Genomic DNA, 20,807 nt, shown 5'->3' with positions numbered 1-20,807 from the left:
TTACTTGAATAGTTCACCCAAAAATGACAACTGTGTCATAATTTACTAATTGAAACACATTTTTACTAATAAAGATTGTGCTTTTCAGTTTTTTCTATAGAGTTATAATGACTAACGATTGGAAATTGTGCTTTAAATGACACAAAACATAAAAGTAAAAGTATCATAAAAATTACAAAGTAATCCATGTGACTTGTGCACTGTTTCAATTGTTAAAAGCCATATGATGACTGTTTATATGTAGTATAATATGAACTTTTAGAACCTCACTCAATATAATTGATGGGATATTATTTGTAATCTACTTTTATATGAATATATTTTAGAGATATGATCTGGGGATCGTTGGAGTAATGCTGGTGCTCTCCATTACTCAGTTCATCATCTCCATCTTTATCTCAGGATTTGCCTGCAAAGCCACCAGTAACACACACTCTACAGAGGTCAATGTGGTACTAAACCAGGTAAACCATTTAGTGGAAATGATGTGATTGCTAATTATAACCAGGATGGCAGTCAGTTTGATCCAACAAACAATAGTTTTTTATTCTATATGTTTAACATTTAGGTGAAATAAGTCACACACAAAGCTATCAGAATGGAAAGTAAAAATAAAATGTTACCAGAATATGTTCAATTGTAAACTGCCTTTTTAATCACTGGTCTAAAACTAGGACAATCTACTACAATAGCATTTTACATTTTATAAAAAATAATATTTTAGTCTTGTATTGTTGAAATAGCCATGCTACATAGAAAGCAACTAATTTACTTCTAATTAAAAACAACAACTGCACACAATATAGGAACTATAAGTAATCATTGTAAACTTCAGCCGGGTGACAGTGCTTTTTAAAAGTTCACAGGGCTTTTCACATCACCACTCATCACAGTACAGCCTATAAACATTTATATGGTGTGTGTTTCTTGTTAGTAAACCTGATAACGAGTCTGAGTGTCTTGTGTACTAACATATCTTATCTGTTACTTCCCAGGGAAACTGAACCACAGTGAGGAGATCCGACCAGCCAAAGTTTGAGAGGAATTAATATCTCATATTGTTGAATCTGATGAATATGCTTTTAAAATGTAAAATTTAAAGTATACCAAATAAATAGTTTGTTAATGCAAAATTTTGTGTCTTTTGTTTTAACCTAAATAACATTTTACATAAATTACATAAAAAAAGAACTGCTTCTTAGCAACATCTTGTGGCAGTTTGGTGTTGCAACAAATAAATTGATGATGGTAAAGTGTTTTCTTAGTGGTTGTGACAATTAGCGACTGGAGTACCCGCGTGAGCCACTGGAGGGTACTCTCTCCCTGTGTTATGTTTCATTATGGAATCATTATGTTTAATTATGTTCAGTTGTGTTTGATTAACCATATTAAGTTTTCCTGTCTTAAGCCTGTGTTTTCCCTGTGTTCAGTGCGAAGTATTGTATAGCGTAAGCGTACCATTCTGAGCATTATTCTCTGATTCTTAGTTCTTGGCAGGGGCGTCATGCAAGCCAAAATTCTGGGGGGGCACAATCTGAGACGTTGCAATTGTTTTCTGACGGGTGATATGGATCATGTTAGGAGGGGTCAGGAATTTTTTCAATTCTGGCTGCTAAACATACCATTTCAATGAAGTTTGGGAGGGACAGAAATACCTTAATAGAGCTAGCAGCAACCCCCCTCTATCTGAGGACTCAGTTAAAGTATCTATTTTGTACGTTTATGTAAAAGACAGGTTGATGAAAGAACTGTAAGCTCAAATTCAAAAGCTTTTGAAGTCTACTTCATTAAAGCATGTTTACACACACACTTACTGTACACTTAGGCCTACTACACATGATTTTAAAAACAGTACCATTGCAGTTTTTATGTTATGATTTTAAATTGGTATTTGACCTAAGAACGATCTTACATTAAAGGTACATAAAGGTGTTGAGGTCTGACTTTGTGGTGCTCTGAAATTAAGTTATTTTAATATATTAATATGTGATGAAGGACTTTGAAAGAAGTTTGTTAGATTTCAGTGCTGAATAACGTTAACACTACCTCGTTTATTTGAAAATGGTTAATCAACCGTGAATAACAGTCTATGGGAGAAACATCAAGTCGATGCCTTGATAACGTTAGGTTGGATTTTGCAGTTAGCCTACAACAAATTTAACACCCTCGTTTCTATGAAACGGAAAACAATTGAACCAGCTGGAGACTTTAACACAAGACAAAAGAGAACAGATGTTTCAAAACTGATCAGATAACGTTACTATGGCTTATTGGCTTTGTATGGCAGGCAGTAACGTTAGCCAATAGTTTACGGTTAGACTAGGCTAGCTATCGATAACGTTACACTGACACAACTTAAGTTAATGCTCTGAATTCGCAGCTAATATCAAATCCATAACTTTTTGATCAAGTTAAAATTTCCAGGTCAACCACAAATACTCCCACTACCTTTTAATATCATCCGATAACTAATTCAATGCCGATTTGTTGCTTTGCCCTCTTACCACTTCAAGACCATCTGTAAAACATTGCCAGCTCAACGTGCGAGACGAGCGAGTTGCTTGAACATACACAGCAAAGATTCTAGAGCGATACGCGCGTAGCGCTCTAGATTTGATATACACAGACACCATATTAGGAAAAAGGGGCGGGCTGATGCTGACCGATTTATTACACATCCAGAAGAATACATTTGAGTCGTTATAGGCTCTGGTAATTATGGAGCATAATAGGAATAAAGTTGTGACAAAAAAGTTATCAGGGAGGAAAAATCTGAGGGGGCACGTGCCCCCTCTCTTTGAATGGGCATGACGCCACTGGTTCTTGGTATTTCGTGTTTCCCTGGACTCTTGACCTTAGCCTGTTATCTGGACTCTGTTTATGAACCTGTGCTGCCTGCCTCGACTTTGACCTGTTTGACTTCAATTCTGGATATCCCTTTCAATAAATATCTGCAAATGGATCCGACAGTCTTCGCCTCTGTCTGTACGTTACAGAATACTTCGCCGAACGAGGATCCAGCAGACTTTCAGCATATATCCACCGTGGTCAAGACTCGAGCTTCCATGCTAGCCTCTCATCATTTACAGCTGACGAGACTAACCTCTCTCCTTGAGGAACTAGCACGCTCCATACTGTCGTTGTCTCCGCAGAGCTCAAGCACAGCCACTAATCAAGCCCAAGCTCCCGCTGCACCTGTTCCACCGCAACCCAGTGTGAGTACTGCATCTAACTATCCCAGTCTGTCATTTCCTGAAAAGTTTGATGGCTCACCTGTGGCGTGTGAAGGATTCCTTCAGCAGTGCAGCTTATTTATGAATCTTCAGCCCCAGTTTTACACCTCGGATGACGACCGCGTTTCCTTTATCTGCTCACTGCTCACTGGAAAGGCTCTGGAGTGGGCAGGCATATTCTGGGAACCAGGTCGGATGTCATTCCCTTCTTATGATGTGTTTATCGCCCTATTCAGAGAGGCCTTTGAACTCCCCACAGGAAAGGAGGATTCTGAGGAACTGCTCTTGTCCCTGCGTAGGGGAGGTTCGTTTGCGGCGGATTTCTCTCGCTCATTCCGCATGCCGCTAATGCCTCATCTCGCCAAACTGTTCGATCCTCCTTTGAAGACTGTCAGAGGGGCTTTCAAGTATTCCGTTTCTGCCAAACCCACTCATCGTGTCGGACCCCTCGAGCCCGTATTCCGCGCTGGTCCTGTTGAACTTGCTAATCCAGAGACAGCGGAGGCTTCTTTGGCCGAACTGGAGTTTGAGCGCGTGCCAACCGACTCGAAGGATTCAAGTACCGAGTCAAGTGAACCGAATTCTGAGTCAAGTGAACCGAATTCCGAGTCAAGTGAAACGAATTCCGAGTCAAGTGATTCTAGCCCCGAGTCAAGTGATTCTAGCCCCGAGTCAAGTGATTCTAGCCCCGAGTCAAGTGGATCAAGTCCCGAATCAAATGAATCCAGGGAGGAAAATGAGTCAGTTCTCCTGGATCCAGAGTTACCAGTTCCAACAGCGCGCCGTCGCAGGAGGAGGACTCGCTCGGCTCAACAGGCTCCGTTGAGCGTACCCAGACTCCTCGCCCTGGCGATCCCGCCTCTGCGCCTCGCCCTGCTGGCCCCGCCTCTGCGCCTCGCCCTGCCGGCCCCGCCTCTGCACCTCGCTTTGCCGGCTCCGCCTCTGCGCCTCACCTTGCCTGCGGCGTTCAAGCTCCAGGAGGCTTCTCTTGAACTCGTCTACAGCCTGGAGGTTCCTCCTGTGGATTTCCCCAAGTATTTTTTTGGGGGGCGCAGTAGGTATCCTGAGAGGGCCATGGAGGTGGCGCTGACATGGACCTTGTCCGTGCTATCTCCTCTTGAGCCTCCCATGCCTCTAGTCCCGTCAGGTCCTGTGCTTCTCATGCCACTGGTCACGTCCAGTCCTGAGTGTGTTCCACCCTGGTCTCCTGTTAAATGTGTTCCACCCTAGTTGTCTACGAAGTGCGCTTCCCCATGGTCTCTTGCCCTGCTCTGGTCTCCAGGCCCCAGATCTCTCCATGGGCCTGGCCTCCTGCCTCTCCACGCGCCTGGCCCTCCATCCCATTCCCCGTTGACCTCCCCCCGGGGCTCTAGGGAGCGTCTGGAAGCCACTCTTTAGAGGGGGGGTTATGTGACAATTAGCGACTGGAGTACCCACGTGAGCCACTGGAGGGTACTCTCTCCCTGTGTTATGTTTCATCATGGACTCATTATGTTTAATTATGTTCAGTTGTGTTTGATTAACCTTATTAAGTTTTCCTGTCTTAAGCCTATGTTTTCCCTGTGTTCAGTGCGAAGTATTGTATAGCGTAAGCGTACCATTCTGAGCATTATTCTCTGATTCTTAGCTCTTTGTATTTCATGTTTCCCTGGACTCTTGACCTTAGCCTGTTATCTGGACTCTGTTTATGAACCTGTGCTGCCTGCCTCGACTTTTGCCTGTTTGACTTCGTTTCTGGATTTCCCTTTCAATAAATATCTGCAAATGGATCCAACAGTCTTCGCCTCTGTCTGTACGTTACAGTGGTTGGTTTAAATAGTTTATTGTAAAAAAAAAAAAAAACAGTCATTAATGCTGCGTTTTTTCAGGTTTTTGAGCACGTAAATCACTACTTTGTAGCGCTCCAGGCCAGTCACGCCAAACTACCTGAGCGCAATATATACTTATTTTTTCAGAGACACATAACATTGTAATACATAATCGTGTGTGTATTATTATCATTATTATATTATTATTAATTTGAGTGAAACGTTATATTGTCCTAAAGTGTATTCTCACCGTGTACTGCCTGTTGTTTTGTATGGTTTCGCGGGCTATGTGACGTCAGAACTCGTAACTGGGAGTACATCGATCTAGTACGAGTTCACGGGTGGGAAGTCACGGGTTTGACTGCGGTTCCAGTGCACTTTCACGGGTATAAGGTTGGAAAAACACGGGTTAGAGGTTGCCTGGAACGCGGCATAATTCACAGAACAAACAAAAACCTTACAGCAGAGCACAGAAGGGTCGGAAATTATCTGGGGCAAAAATGCCACCAAAATGGCATTAAATAAAAATGGTCCCAAAATTCAAGATATGGGGGCTGTCACACACAGAAGGGAACAGACAGATGGTAAGGTGAAATGGTTTATTCAAGTAAAATCAGAGTGATGGGACAACAGCGGGAACCAGACGCTGATTAAAGGATGGTGACTTGATAGGTGTTGAAGACTTAGCTGGCGATGACTGAAGTGGAAACTGCAGGTGAAGGATGAACACGATGACTGGAGATCTGGGTCATGATGACGGACAGGAGACAGATGAAAGACAGGAGACAGGAGACAGAGTGCTCAGGTGAGTGTTCAGGTAAGGAGTCTGACTGTTTGCGTAGCAGTAATGTTGCCGAGACCAGACCCTGATGCGAGGGTGATGCAGGTTGATATAGGCTGTGTTGATGAGGGAGTGCAGGGAATCAGTATCTGGTGATGATCAGCAGCAGGTGTGGTGATGGTGTGGTGATGATCAGCAGCAGGTGTGGTGATGGTGTGGTGATGATCAGCAGCAGGTGTGGTGATGGTGTGGTGATGATCAGCAGCAGATGTGGTGATGGTGTGGTGATGGTGTGGAGATGATCAGCAGCAGGTTTGGTGATGGTGTGGTGATGTGTGGTGATGGTGTGGTGATGATCAGCAGCAGATGTGGTGATGGTGTGGTGATGATCAGCAGCAGGTGTGGTGATGGTGTGGTGATGATCAGCAGCAGGTGTAGTGATGATCAGCAGCAGGTGTGGTGATGGTGTGGTGATGATCAGCAGCAGGTGTGGTGATGGTGTGGTGATTGTGTGGTGATGGTGTGGTGATGATCAGCAGCAGGTGTGGTGATGGTGTGGTGATGGTGTGGTGATGGTGTGTTGATGATCAGCAGCAGGTGTGGTGATGGTGTGGTGATGGTGTGGTGATGGTGTGGTGATGGTGTGGTGATGATCAGCAGCAGGTGTGGTGATGATCAGCAGCAGGTGTGGTGAGGGTGTGGTGATGATCAGCAGCAGGTGTGGTGATGGTGTGGTGATGATCAGCAGCAGGTGTGGTGATGGTATGGTGATGATCAGCAGCAGGTGTGGTGATGGTGTGGTGATGATCAGCAGCAGGTGTGGTGATGGTGTGGTGATGGCGTGGTGATGGTGTGTTGATGATCAGCAGCAGGTGTGGTGATGGTGTGGTGATGGTGTGGTGATGATCAGCAGCAGGTGTGGTGATGGTGTGGTGATGATCAGCAGCAGGTGTGGTGATGGTGTGGTGATGATCAGCAGCAGGTGTGGTGATGGTATGGTGATGATCAGCAGCAGGTGTGGTGATGGTGTGGTGATGGTATGGTGATGATCAGCAGCAGGTGTGGTGATGGTGTGGTGATGGTATGGTAATGATCAGCAGCAGGTGTGGTGATGGTGTGGTGATGGTGTGGTGATGGTGTGGTGATGGTGTGGTGATGGTGTGGTGATGATCAGCAGCAGGTGTGGTGATGGTGTGGTGATGGTGTGGTGATGGTGTGTCGATGATCAGCAGCAGGTGTGGTGATGGTGTGGTGATGGTGTGGTGATTATCAGCAGCAGGTGTGGTGATGATCAGCAGCAGGTGTGGTGATGGTGTGGTGATGATCAGCAGCAGGTCTGGTGATGGTGTGGTGATGATCAGCAGCAGGTGTGGTGATGGTATGGTGATGATCAGCAGCAGGTGTGGTGATGGTGTGGTGATGATCAGCAGCAGGTGTGGTGATGGTGTGGTGATGGTGTGGTGATGATCAGCAGCAGGTGTGGTGATGGTGTGGTGATGGTGTGGTGATGGCTGGCTGAGTGCAGTTGGGGACCAGAAGGGATGCTGGGAAGTGTAGTGCAGACAGGTTACAGAGTTGGTGTCTGAGCTGGTGACTGTGACAGGGGAAAAATATACTGAAAATAAAGTTCAATAGTAAAATAAGTTAATGGTAGCGCTGGATAACAAAGTAGTTGTTATCCAGTGACATGTTATCTCTAAACATGACATGTTAGGGTGACTTGTTTCTTTTAGTTTTTTAAACAATGAACCAGTTTAGTGCAATATATTTCTTACTAGTGCAATATTTATAAATATTTGACTACATAATTGTTTCTTTTTGTACTATATGTTTAATATTTGTGCCATATGTAATATTGTTTGAGTTTGTTGTATATTTTTTCCTGGCATCAAGGGAAACACTTCTTAATTTCGTTGTATGTGAGTATAATGGCAATTTAGGCTTTCAATTCTATTCTATTCATTTTATCATTTACTAATACATTATTAAAATCAAAAGTTGTATTTAGTTCATAAAAATACAGCTGTTCATGTCATCTCAGGTTGATTAAATAATATGAACAATGTTAACAAAGATTATAAATACTGCAGCAAATGTTAGTTAATGCTTTAACTGATGGAACCTTATTGTAAAGTGTTACCATATTAATATAGTTATATCTTATTCTAATTGAATTTAGTACATTTACAAATTTGACATTAATTACAGTTAGGAAATGCCTTAAAAGGTTAAAAAATGCAACTACGAATCAAGTTAATGTCACTCAGTGTAGAAGTGAAGTAAACCCATGTTTAGGGCGTTCTGCATGTAGTTGTCTGTAGTAAACCAGTCTAGAATTCTTGATGGTTTTCAGATAAAGCATTACACAACATGCCAAATCAGACACATGACCTCTGACCTCAACAGTTCTGTCACTTTTACTAACTCTAGATATACATAATTATGAGCAGTTTACTATTTTGTGATGTATATACATTTATTTTAGTTTTTATTATTTTGCGAGTTCTCGTCTGACACTGTAAATCATCAGCGTATCATCATGTCACACTTGACAGAAACAACATTTTATTTAACAAAAGAATTTATTGTACATTTCAATTTCAAGTGTCACAAAAGTGTATGAATGACATTCCAGTGACGTGACAAAACATCTGTTAATCACACGCAGGTAATTAATCATGTGGCAGGAAGGGTTCCCTTTGAAGGACGACACTGGGGAACGCCTCCAGTGTGACAGCGTCTGCCGCACGTGTGGAACTAGTCCAATCTCTACTGGTGTTGCGTCATGACGTCACGTGATGGCGTACACGGAAGCTTCAAAGGGGAGCCGGCACACAACAGTGTTAGCTTCTGCTCTACAGCAAGCGTTCTGTCTTGCTCTTGTCGGCCTTATTTGGTGTTGTTTGTCCCATACTGTGCAAAGCATTAAATATATTGAGAAAAAAAGAAAGAAAGAAATGGCGAGTGAAAGGCATTATAGGCAGTGTACGTCTCCCTGTCCTAGATTCATCATGGATGGGGACACAAACTCGCTCTGTGTTATGTGCCTCGTAGGGGAGCATGCACGGGCAGCTCTCGAGCGCCCAGATCGATGAGGCTCGCGTGTTCGGGACTGCATCTGCTGAGGTGGCACAGCGTTTACAATCATCATTGCTGGCTGGGCCTCCCCACACACCTTTATCAGATACTACAGCTTGGATCTGCCCTCCACACCAGGTTCTCAAGCCCTCTCGTCCTGAGCTGTGCCTGACAAGCTTCACACCAGGACAGACACTAGTCAGTGTGGCATAGTGGGTGTTTCGTTCCCCAAAAGTGAGGTCTTCGACGCAGCGCAAGTTCTCTCGAAAGGGAACATCTCGGGTTATGACTGTAACCCTTGTTCCCTGAGAAGAGAAAGAGACACTGTGTCCCTTTGCCACACCTCCTGAGTGCCTGAGAATGACTTGCTTTGACATATCAGAAGCTAACTCTGTTGTGCGCTGGCTCCCATTTGTAGCTTACGTGAACGCCGTCACAGGTGCCATCATTACGCAATATCAATCGAGATTTGATTAGTTCCACACGTGCTTCAGACGCTGTCACGCTAGAGGCGTTCCCCAGTGTCTTCTTCGATGCAGCGTCTTGTTCCCTTCTCAGGGAACAAGGGCTACAGTCGTAACCCGAGACGTTTCTAATGCATTATGAGAATGTGAGACAGACGACAGGAAGATTTAACAGCACCAGCATCATCAGATGTAAGTTTGGCTATAATGTGTGTGTGCGTTTGTGTGCAATTGTGTGAGTGCGTATGTGTGTGCGCATGTTCTGTACGAGAATCTCATCTCATGAAACCGACTGCCACTCAAACTGCATCACTCCTCTAAAGTCAACATGAAATGATCTTCACATCCATAAACTCACTATTTCTCCAGTAAAATGCCTTGTTTAACAGAAAACAGGCGACTGAGGCGGTATGATGACATCAGCTGAAAGAGAAAGAGTTTCAGAAGTGGAGCAACGTGAATTTAGTCAGTTATCATTTCATGTTGACTTCAAATGTTACTTGTAATGTGTCTTTCAAGAGTTAAAAAAATATAAAACCTAAAAACCCAAAGGGGAGAGTGTTGCATTCACTAAAGAACCACTCAACCCTGTCTGCTGATTTACATGCTCATATTATCATATCATTGGAAAATAATTTTGTTCTTCTTCAGTGTTTCTGTCTTGTTTTCAGCACAAATATCTAAACATTCTTAAAGATATATTTACTGGAGAAGCAAAATCAAGTCTTGTTTTTGTTAAACTAAGTGAATTTTTGCTTAAAAGAAGAACAAATATCAGCCATTGCAGTCAGAAAAAAAGATTATTTTTCTGACCTCACTGGCAGATAATTATTAATTTTTTAAGCACAAACTCAATCAATTTTGATAATTTTTTCATAAAACAAGACTTGGGCCCTATTTTAATGATCTTAGCGCATTGTCTAAAGTGCAGGGCGTGTCCAAATCTACTTTTGCTAGTTTAACGACGGGAAAAATGGTCGACTCTCCCGGCGCATGATCTGAAAGGGTCGTCTCTATTCTCTTAAAGAGTAATGGGTGTGTTTTGGGCGTAACGTGAAATAAACCAAGCAGAGTCTCATCTCCCATTCCCTTTAAAAGCCAGTTGCGCTCGCGCCGTGGCGGATTGCTATTTACATGACGGAATTTGCAAGCGGAAAGCGTCTCCAGAGAGCAAACCGATCTGCTCGTCCGCGAGGTTAAAGCGCAAGCAGAACATCTACGGGACAAGCCAGATTACACTATCTATTTGGCAGGTTTGTGTGCTGCTGCGCGTCCCTGTGTGTTTAATAAGCAGAGTGTATGTGCGTTGTGGATCTGCACATAGTAACGCGCTCTTTAAATAACAAAATAAATATTGTGCCACTGACTTTAGACCAGGTTTATGTTGGTCAATGGCTCAGTCTATTTCAGTTGCCTCAAAATAGCAGGACGCCAACAATGCGCCTGAACACACCTTGTTTTCAGACCATAAATAGGCACAAATGCATTTGCTATTTAAACAACGTGGTGCAGGACGTGAAAATGATAACTGCGTCAGGCTAAAACTAACAAAAAAACACTTGATATAGCCTGGCGCTGCATTGCACCGGGTGTATGATAGGACCCTGAATATCTTCAGTCATTTTGCTTCTCCAGTAAATGTATCTTGATTTATGGATGTTTAGATATCTGTGCTGGAAAACAAGGAAGATAATCATTTTTTTCTGATCAAAGGCACTACAGACTAGCCTATACATTAGTCTACTAGGAGAGGTAAAGGTTAAGTGCACTGTATTTACAGATTAAATGTGAAATTAATATAAATATGATGCAGTGTTTCTAATGGTGAGTGAGCACATAATCCTCTTCATGTCGAATCTCTCACAACCTGATCTGGTATCCGTTCAGATCCGCCGCGGACCCCGGTCTCTTCTCCACCGACGGCCTGTGGAAACAGCGCCACCTAGTGTTAGAACAGCTAGTGTTTCTGACGGTGTGCAGTGAATGATCTGTAGGTACCGTCTGTCGCTCTGGCTGTTCTTGCGCATCGGGCTGCCCGGGTTCCTCAGAGGAGATCCCACATCCTTCCTCCGGTCTCTAGAGGGCGACGGAGGAGCGGCTTTACCGATCTGAAACACAACAGCAACATCAGGAAAAATGGAACAGATTGTTGAAACTAATCATTTTATTGTCAAGTATAATATTTGATACATTAGGCATTTATGCCTCATATAGTCTGATATAGTGAGAATAGAAAGGAAAAATGGCTTCATCTGAGCAAAAGTATGCAGTTTGGTGCAGATGCTGATATTTGGTCAAAAAGTAGATGAAATTCTGATGCTTGTAATGTAAATCAATTCTTTATAACAGTATAGCAGATACTGACATAACATGCATGTTAAATATCAAATATCTGCCAATAATATGTCTTAAGATGATATTTAAAAATACTTTGTTTTATGATCAAAGCTCTGTAGTTTTCAAACATATAATGCAATGCAATACAATGATGATTGACGGATGAACAAATAAACCTTCTTTAAAAGCCCTATGGTCATATTAGATACTCATGATTTTTATAACAAATAATGATAATCAAGTAAACCTGCTTCCGTCCAGCTGAAATATTACTAACTATATCAAAGACATTCTTACGTTTGCTTGATAAAATCGGTGTAGATTTGACATCATAAAGACACGTGAAGCTCGAGCTGAAGGAGGACGTTTGTACAATTATACTAAAACACTTTTACTTGATAAAATAGTCTAAACTATGAGTTTTAAGGTCATGTTGATCATTTAGAGGACGTGTGTCTTGATAGGGTTAAAGAAGCATCAAACATTTGCTTCTCAACAGGTATGGCTGGTCAAGACACAAACTCTCATTAGTTTTAGGCAATATGGAAGCTTGTTTCCACCAGGGAATAAAAAAATGTAAAAGTTAATTGCGACTTTTTTTGTCACAATTCAGATTTTTTTTTCTCGGAATTCTGAGATATAAACTTCAATGCTACGCTATGGACTTTACTTAATCATAAAATAATGAGCAAGTACATCATAAAACTATCTTCCAAACTATGTTTTTGCTTTACCCTAAATCACCATGGATATTAATATTTTAGAGCTGTCAGGACAAATAAATGAAAGAAAGAAGGCAATAATATTGCAACAATATTGATAAAATGTGTTAAGAGTTTTTCAATTTGACGCAATCTTTGTCGTCCCACTTTAGAAAAGGTTGTTTCGATGTTCATATGCTACTTTATTCATTTGTGGAATTATGCATTATGAAAGTTAAATGCCCTGCATGTATTTTGTTCCAATTTTGGGCTTATAAAGCAGCAATATTATTCAGATCGGGATTCCAAACCTAGGACTACTAGAAGACAATGGGATCCTGGACCATGATGAATGGCAAGAACTGCTTATTTCTGTTATGAATTGTTTTTACCATTACAATTTTCTTAACACATGCTTTAAAAAGTTCCATGTTCTTGTCATTTTAAATGTTTTAAAGACATTCCATGTTCCAAACTTCCCGATCTTGACCTTGCACAGCGTGTGCCAGTATCCCCGATAGGCCGCCTGGAACTCCTGCAGGAGGTCGCTGAGCGTCCTGAACTCCAGCAGTTTGTATATCAGGTCCTGGTGCCAGGCTGATGCCCAGAGCCCCGAAGCGGCCCCCGCTGTGGACGCCCAGCACTATGTGACGGAAATGACTCTGAGTTTTAAAGCTGAGAGGAAACCGCTCGAAGTTCGGCATGCCCTTGGTGAGGTAACTGACAGGCCAGCTGCGTTAAGCGCTAGTAGTATATATGATATACCATGTGTCAAGATGATTTATGACCCTATGATTGACAGGTGGGCGGGGCTAACCTTTGACCTTCCGGAGGGTCCTCCCGGAGGTCCCTTTGATGTAGCGATTAACCTTTGACCTATCGATCCATCAAGTTGATAGTTGTCTTTGATCTGGGGGTATAATCATTTATTTTGACAGTTGTCTTTGACCTATTGACCTTTGTATTATACGTCAAGTTGCCAGTTGTCTTTGATCCAGGTTTGACAGTTGTCTTTGATCTGTATAATGATGGATCATTTTGACAGTTAGTTTTACCCATTGATTTTGGCCTATTGACCCCTGGGGGAAATAACTTCTTGCTGTGGGAAATTCCCTCCATGCCAGCCGTGTCGGGGTTAGTGAGAAAATAATTTTTCTAATGTCGCATATAGATTAGAATTATCTTTTCAAAACAAAAATAAAATCATCTTACCGTTTCAGAGAATTGGGTTTAAGTTGAAAATAGTCCGGTTGAGGATCTTTTGAAAAAGTTGAAAAGAGTTCCCCGAGTGCGTTTCTCTCACCGGCCTTTTGCATCTGACAGTCTCCGCACTGTGTGTGTGTGTGTGTGTGTGTGTGTGTGTGTGTGTGTGTGTGTGTGTGTGTGTGTGTGTGTGTGTGTGTGTGTGTGTGTGTATGCGTCTGTCTGTGAGTGTGTGCGTGACACCCGATATCCAGGCATTCCTGAGCACGCTATATAAATGGGGATAGTGAGAAAAAGAGTTTTTCTAATAATGTCACATATCTCACACTAAAATTGAAAAGCATGTAGCCTACATTTACAAATATTTTTCATACTAACTAAAGTTGAAAAACATTGATCTTTTAAAAGTGTATCAAATATTTTTTCAAAACAAAAATAAAATCATCTTACATTTTAGAGAGTTGAAGAAGTAAATCCCAACACATCATTGTCAATATAACGTATGAATGCATTTACAAAGATGCAATAAGTTTAAAGTTTTGGTACAAAATATCCCCGAGTGTTTTTCTCCCACACCAGCGTTTTGACACTCTGGGATTCAGAGTGGAGGAGGAATGTGTGTGTGTGTGTGTGTGTGTGTGTGTGTGTGTGTGTGTGTGTGTGTGTGTGTGTGTGTGTGTGTGTGTGTGTGTGTGTGTGTGTGTGTGTGTGTGTGTGTGTGTGTGTGTGTGTGTGTGTGTGTCAGGCCAGCAGTATGAGACGTTGAGGATGTTTAGTTAGTGTTAATATTAAAAGTTAATCTTAAAAGTTTAAAAATAAAAGATAATTTAAATTCAATTCAATGAATTATTTAAAGTCTTAATAAAAACGTTGTAATACAGTCGTATCTTCTATTTATCTTTTGAAGATTACTGTTATGATTTTGTTTAATGGTGCTCTTAAGTATAATGTTTATTAATATAGTCATAGCCATAATGATTTTTGTACTGTAACAGCATATACTATCCCGTACACCTAAACACGACCATCACAGAAAACTGCATCTTTACATTGTTTTTACATACTGTTTTGCACTCACGCACACACACACTAACCCGGCTCCATAAAATTAACTAATCTCTATTTTTAAATTAAATTATTATAAATAAAGTATATAACTCAATGAATAATAACAAGTATGTTACTAAAATGAATTTAAACAATTTAAACATAGTTTTAGCTAAATGAATTTATATATAAATAAAAAAGTATATAAATATAAAAATACCTTACATTTCCACAGTGCTGAAGATGTAGTTCTTTATGCAATGATAAAAACAGTCCAAAGTCATAAACAAAACCCTCCTGGTTCCTTCAGTGATAAACTACAGGGTGAAATGAAGCTTCACACCCTCACAGAGATGAGAGGAGTTACAGGACAGATGAGCTCTGGGATGTGCCAATGTCATAGCATATGTAAAGTTAGTCTGCTTTCCAGAGTTTTATTCATACTAAATTCATTTAAAAGCATAATATTAAAAGTTTATATTAGACTGTTTAAATCAAATCTTTAACGTTTTATTAAAATCGTATCTTCTATTTATCTTCTTAGAAAACATCTGTATGATATAAATGATTTTGCATAAATTTAACCTAAGGTATTATTTTTTACTAAACAGTTTAAAGCAATTTTAAAATTGTAAAGCAAAAACTGCTTTGGCATCTTAGATCTTATACAAAATTATTTCAAACAGTATTTTCGTCCATGCCGCATGAAACATGTTGTCAAAGTTTGTCACAATGTTTTTTGTAGTTGTTGTTTTTGTTTTTAAGAAATCCCAGGACTCTACATTGCTCTTATTTAGATTAAGTTGTATAGTTTTTGAAAACCACCGTACATTTTCAGAGACGTGATGTACCTTTTTGGTCCATCACACAGCATATTTAATTTTACTCATCTTAATTCAAAGCATGATCTTACTTTTTCTACGGTAGCTATGATCTATTGCACCTATAAGGTGTACATCATTTTTTACTTTTCTAGTATCTCCCGAACTATCCTTAATCAGTGTGGAAACATACAGGGTGAACAAAGAGAAGACAGAGTTGACTTACATTACCGCTAACTGTAGGAACCAGATATCCAGGGGGAAAGTGTAAAGAAAAACACCATACAAAACATTACCATCACACCCGGCGATACGATAAGTGTTACGATAGTGTTGTTCAAAATGAAACCGCGGTAAACAATTTAAGAACCCTAGAGCTGTTAAACATGCGGTTCAATAACAATGTTCAGTATAAACAAGAATCCATCTCTAATGCGACTGAGCTCGTTTCACATATAACTGTTGATAGTTAGGTATAATCGTTAGATAATTTATCAAACAATTGAAATTTACGATATGTTAAAACATTTTGATGATGGGCTTGCACAGAGCATTGACCAGGTCCATGGCAATGCTTTCACAATTCACACAGTCAAGCAGTTCCCTCGTCTTCATCACACAGTCCAGCAGTTCCCTCATCTTCATCACACAGTCCAGCAGTTCCCTCGTCTTCATCCGGCGTGTTGGATTCGCTCGAACATTTGCAACTGATTCACTGTGCAAGTCAAGATCGTCAATGATTGGATCAATGTTCTTCATATTTTCAACCAACTGACTGGTGTTTGCTTTCAGAAACCCTTGATGATCTGAGAATATAAAAATTGAAAAATGAAAACAGTAAAAGGAAAATGAAGGCAAAATGGGGAAAGAATATAAAGATTGAATCTAACCTTGTATTGACCCGTTTCTCTTCTTTCCCAGTTGCCCCTTTTGGACAGTATTTGGCTTTGATAAAATCTGTAGTAAAATAAATAAGTGTCGTAAAATAAAAGGCTATAGTTACATTTCTGAATAATCCAGGAGCATGACACCAGATGAGATAAATTCATCATGGCTTATTCTACAAAACTTGATTCAATAGTACCAAAATATTTCAAATTTGTACATGATGCTGTTAGATCAGAATGTAACTGTCCTTAAAATTGGTCCCAAATAGTTAACTCTGACTGCTTAATTAAGATAACATAAAATACATAAAATTTTACATAAATTTCTTTATATAAAATTTACATAAAATATCTGTCAGTTCATCTGTCAGTTGTTCATTTATTTTAATATTGGAACCATGAATTGAATTAATTCGTGGCTTTGATCAAAATAGCAGTAAATAAAAGGCCGATAGTAATGCAGTATAGTAAAATAATCCAGGAGCATGACAAATTTGTACATGACGCTGTTAGATCAGAATGTAAATTTCCAATTGGTCCCAAATAGTTAACTCGGACTGCTTAATTAAGATTAATTTAATACATTACATAGGCGAAACTGTTTTATTACACTTACAATTTGCCGGTACATTTGATTCGGCAGAAGTCATGTTGATGTCAATGGAGGAGCCATGAGTTAAACCAGTTATGATTGGCGAAAACACATGGCCACCATCAGATGAAGAGATTTTGCCCGTTTACATAAAATATCTGTCAGTTCATCTGTCAATTGTTCATTATACAGCCAATAGAGTACCTGCCCCCTTTTTCACAGTCGCTGGTTACCGGAAGTGTTTTTACTTCCAGAAAACGCCTGTTGCACTCTATAATGTTTCTCATTAAAAATAAATATAAACCACACTAACATGTTACTTGGATGTCCGGTTGTCCTGCAGTGTTTGCCGTCTCTAGAGAGAGAGAGAGAGAAAAGGAAAGACCATGTTATCTTAAATGGAAAAAATCATGCAATCATCCTATAGACAGTAACACAGTTCATTACAGTACAGTGATGAAGTTTACAGTTCTTTTCCATTCAGGGGAGCATTATATCATAAATATTGAACCATCTGAAAGAAGACGCTTGACGGTGCCCAGCGTCAGAATGTATAACTTAATTATGAGAATGTGTATTGTGAAAAACGCTAGTCTATATAAATAGCTTTGACTTAACTTTTATATATTTTGGTTATCACATTGTGCCATTCATATTTATAGCTTACATTTTAAACAATTTTATCATGCAAAGTGCTAAAAGTTAAAATCAAAGACAAAGTAAAAGAAGAATTAAAAAGTAGCCTACCGAAATTTAAAAAGTAAGTAACTGAAGAGGAATAAAATACAGATTAAATAATTAAATAGGCCTATGCACATATAACCATGTCTGACTAAAATAATCTAAATAAGATTTAAAACTGAATAAAAACCAAAACATTTATTTTAAAGTCCTTTATGGAAATCACGCAGCGGCCAACTACAGTAAAATGTGATTTGATGGGAGGGAAATATAAATATATATATATATATATATATATATATATATATATATATATATATATATATATATATATATATATATATATATTTTTTTTTTCTTCTTTTTTTTCTTTCTGAAATATATATGACGCCAAAAACATTTGATATAGAACATATAACAATGTGTAAGAGCAACAAAGCATGCTATAACAGCAATAGCATGTTTAAAACGCTATTGAATTAAACCGTCTTTTCCTTATGTGTAAACAATCTTTTTAAATGAAACACCACAGCATAAATGAATTATAGAGATAATACTCACTTTTAGACATGTCTTTTGATGAGGTGGTAAGAGGAGTGAGAGTGCAAAAGTTTTTGGTGCAGAAATGATTTGTCTTGGCTATTTATACAGAAGAGGCTGGGCAAAATACTCTTGGAAAACGTCAGAGCTGTGTGTTCACAATGTTCTTTCAGTTTTTTTTAACACACATTCGTCCTCCACTCTGAATCACAGAGTGTCAAAACGCTGGTGTGGGAGAAAAACACTCGGGGATATTTTGTATCGAAACTTATTGCATCTTTGTAAATGCATTCATACGTTATATTGACAATGGTGTGTTGGGATTTACTTCTTCGACTCTCTAAAATGTAAGATGATTTTATTTTTGTTTTGAAAAGATATTTGATACACTTTTAAAAGATCAATGTTTTTCAACTTTAGTTAGTGTGAAAATATTATATTTGTAAATGTAGGCTACATGCTTTTCAACTCTAGTGTAAGATATGTGGCATTCACTCTTTTTCTCACTGATGCGTTCAGGAATGTGGAGGGTGTCATGAAACACACATACACACACACACACACACACACACACTTAGCGCAGAGACTGTCAGATGCAAAAGGCCGGTGAGAGAAACGCACTCGGGGAACTCTTTTCAACTTTTTCAAAAGATCCTCAACCGGACTATTTTCAACTTAAACCCAATTCTTCAGTACTCTGAAACGGTAAGATGATTTTTGGAAATCTAATCTATTCTAATCTATATGCGACATTAGAAAAATTATTTTCTCACTAACCACGACACGGCTGGCATGGAGGGAATTTCCCACAGCAAGAAGTTATTTCCCCCAGGGGTCAATAGGCCAAAACCAACCATCTCAAACTAACTGTGAAAATGATCAATCATAATCCGGATCAAAGACAACTGTCAAACCCGGATCAAAGACAACTGTCAACTTGACGTATAATACAAAGGTCAATAGGGCAAAGACAACTGTCAACTTGACGTATAATACAAAGGTCAATAGGGCAAAGACAACTGTCAAAATAAATGATTATACCCCAGATCAAAGACAACTGTCATACCCAGGATCAAAGACAACTGTCAACTTGACGTATAATACAAAGGTCAATAGGGCAAAGACAACTGTCAAAATAAATGATTATACCCCCAGATCAAAGACAACTGTCATACCCAGGATCAAAGACAACTGTCAACTTGATCGATCGATAGGTCAAAGGTTAATCCATAGATCAAAGGGACCTCCGGAACACCCTCTGGAAGCTCAAATGTTAGCCCCGCCCACCTGTCAATCATAGGGTCATAAATCATTTTGACATAAGCTGCATGGTATTACTACTCACGTTGTGGTGGACACTTGCAAAGAGCACCAAGTGATATCCTGCAAGTCCTGCTGGAAAGACTGAAAACACACACACACACACACACACACACACACACACACACACACACACACACACACACAGACACACACACACACACACACACACACACACACACACACACACACACAGTTCGTGGTTCGTTTAATTGTTTAGTTCTTCATCCATCCTCAACTCTTGAACCATTGTTCAGTTTATTTGAAGTTGTTGTTGCATTTTGGTTCATAATAAATTGTTCATAAATCTGATGCAGATGCTGAGTAGAATTTTTTTTAATCTATCTAAAGGGTTAATGGTGCCACCTGGCTATCAACAGTAAAAATTACAAATTTTACCTCTTCCCAACAGGGAAAACCACCAACAATCAAAAATGCATGATTATATGGTGTCATGGCTTTGCAATCAAAAAATGTGGTTATAATGGAAGTCAATGGGGCAAAAACAGCCACGAACAGTAAATGAGGGAGAAAAAGTTAAAATCTGAAGCTGCACAAAAACTAACAATGCATCAAAACCAATGTTGTTTCTAATCTTTGACATGTCCAAGACTGTGATAAAAGGTAAAAAAAAAATCCAGTCCACAATAATATTTTATATTGAAAAAACGTCATTGTGTTTTTTTCCCCAAATCAGTGACATCTTTTATGAATTTGGCAATTAAAGAGTTAAAATCCTGATTTAAAAAAAAAACATTTAGTAGTTTTGATCAGGACTGAAGTTGATTAATAGATTTATGCAAAAAAAAAATTTAAAAAAATTTATCTGATACATTTTTACAGCAGTTTAAAGTAGTGGCTGTTTTCAGCCACGAACATAACGAAAGGGTAGTGAAGCTGCCCACAGTGTACTGTTGAGTTTTTGAAAATTTTCAAAGTATTTTCCCAAAATATGTGTCAAACTAAGATTTGTCACCAAAAATCATTCCATTTGCTGAAACACGGAGAAAGTTATGGCCAATTTAAGACTCAAAAATACCCCATAGTGGCTGAAAACATCCCCAACATAAGGGTTAAACTGATCCTGCGTTGACAGAAACGTTTTTATCGTGTGAAGTGGTACCGATCAAACAAGGTTAGATTCCCATTCACAGATCATGCACATTCAAAACAGAAAAAAATATAAATGCACAGAGCAAACAAGAAATCACTGAATCATCAGAGAGGAGACTATTGCGATGAAGAACACAGAAAATGGTTACGCAAATAAACTTTCACTGAACAGTTTTTGCATTTTTTTTTTATGTGAAAAAT

This window comes from Siphateles boraxobius, unplaced genomic scaffold (assembly GCF_051911475.1).
Source record: "Siphateles boraxobius isolate OS27281-9 unplaced genomic scaffold, OSU_SipBor_1 22, whole genome shotgun sequence".
NCBI lineage: Eukaryota > Metazoa > Chordata > Actinopteri > Cypriniformes > Leuciscidae > Siphateles > Siphateles boraxobius.
This window is presented reverse-complemented; position numbering follows the sequence as displayed.